The sequence below is a fragment of the Sinocyclocheilus anshuiensis genome, unplaced genomic scaffold (genome assembly GCF_001515605.1).
Source record: "Sinocyclocheilus anshuiensis isolate Anshui unplaced genomic scaffold, SAMN03320099.WGS_v1.1 scaffold217, whole genome shotgun sequence".
In the NCBI taxonomy this organism is placed as follows: Eukaryota; Metazoa; Chordata; class Actinopteri; order Cypriniformes; family Cyprinidae; genus Sinocyclocheilus; species Sinocyclocheilus anshuiensis.
The window spans coordinates 2,173,323-2,174,945 of NW_015536538.1; the positions used below are offsets into that span (position 1 = coordinate 2,173,323).

Here is a 1,623-nt window from a genome sequence, read left to right on the forward strand (position 1 = left end):
TGGTGGGTGGGGGGGGGGGGGGGTCACAATTTTAATAATTTTTTTAATTGTTAAAGTTCTATGATTTCAATTGATTAGACATCCTTTTTGATTATTAAAATTTTATTGATTGGCAAAATTAAATTTTGTTTTGATGGCAGTTAATTGTTTTGACAGTTCTGAACTAAATTTAGTGAAATGTCTATTTCATAGGGCATTTGTCTATATCATTTGTAACTTTTTATTATTACAAATGTAACAAAATTATTAAACTCATTCGTTTGATTACCACCATTTTTGATAATAAATTTGTATTAAATCAAAAATTAAAAATGACAACACTGAAAAAATAATGCACAAATTATTAGGGCACTATTATAGTTACATTTTAATAATCAGTAAGGATGTCTAATAATCTGAATTCATATCACTTTAACAATTTAATTATTTACAAAACATTTATTTAAACCATGAAAAAATTAACAAAGAATTTGTAAAAAAAAAAAAAAAAAAAAAAAAATATTTCTTTTTTTATATGGCCCTGAAAATTACATTTTTGTAGAACTCTTAACAAATTGTTGTTAAATTGTACACGTTTCATTTGATTGACACAAATTCATGAATTCACTGTTAAAACATGCTTGATTACTAAAATTTAATTTAGCCATTAAAGGGGTCATGACATGAGAAACCAAATTTCCCTTGATCTCTGACATAGAAGAGGTCTTTTTATGCTGAATACATCCTGCAAATTTCATAACTGACTTGATCACGCTGAATGCGAATGCCGCGTCGCGTCAAAAGAAAACAGAAATTACAATCACTGCCGCTATCTTGTCTACACTGGATACAGTATACAGATACGCGTTCGCTTTCTGACACAGTCCACGCACTCGTGTCTGTCGTCAGGACAAATGCAGTGAAAGAACGTTCGCTTTGACACGTTTGGTTTAAGCAGCTCGTTCGCGTCTTTGTACAGATCTCAGAAGGATAAGAAACAAGTGGATAGTTTATTTTTAATGGCATCCCAGATCGTGTCAGAGGATTGTCAGGAGAGCTTTGTTTTGTAAAGGAGGCACAGTGTCACGGAGAGTTCACAAAGAAACATTTGCTGAAAAATGAAGATCTGAGTGCAGCTGCATCACAAACTAAGTAAATGATTTAATAATACTTCGTTTGGAAATTACCGTTTTATTTTGATTATGTTGTCAAAACACATGCAATAGCGAGAGGGCGTTGATACTGTGTCCTATGCAATGACATTAGCCAATCATAACAGTGGCTGATTACTGAGAAGTCTTAAAGGGATCATCGGATGCCCATTTTCCACAAGTTGATATGTTTCTTTAAGGTCTTAATGAAAAGTCTGTAACATAGTTTGGTTGAAATTTCTCAATGGTAGTGTAAAAAACACCACCTTTTTTACCCTGTCAAAAACAGCTCTTTTCAGATCAAGCCGTTTTTGTAGCATTTCCCTTTAAATGTTAATGAGCGCTGCTGACCCCGCCCCTCTCTTCTGAGCCGCTCTCTGAGAGACTGTTTACTTTAGCTGCATTCATCATTAGGAAAGGCGATTTGCAAAGATTCTTTAAAAAACCTTACACTCACTTCTTCTGTAGGTGAAGCTGGATCACAAATGATTCG

General features: G+C 33.5%; 1 protein-coding gene across 2 annotated transcripts in view; it reads right to left on the reverse strand.

The window, feature by feature from the left end:
• Nucleotides 1-1,623, reverse strand: part of LOC107696481 (transcription factor E2-alpha-like) — a 61,889-nt gene that overhangs the window by 21,759 nt on the left and 38,507 nt on the right. The gene's annotated exons all lie outside the window — the stretch shown is intronic.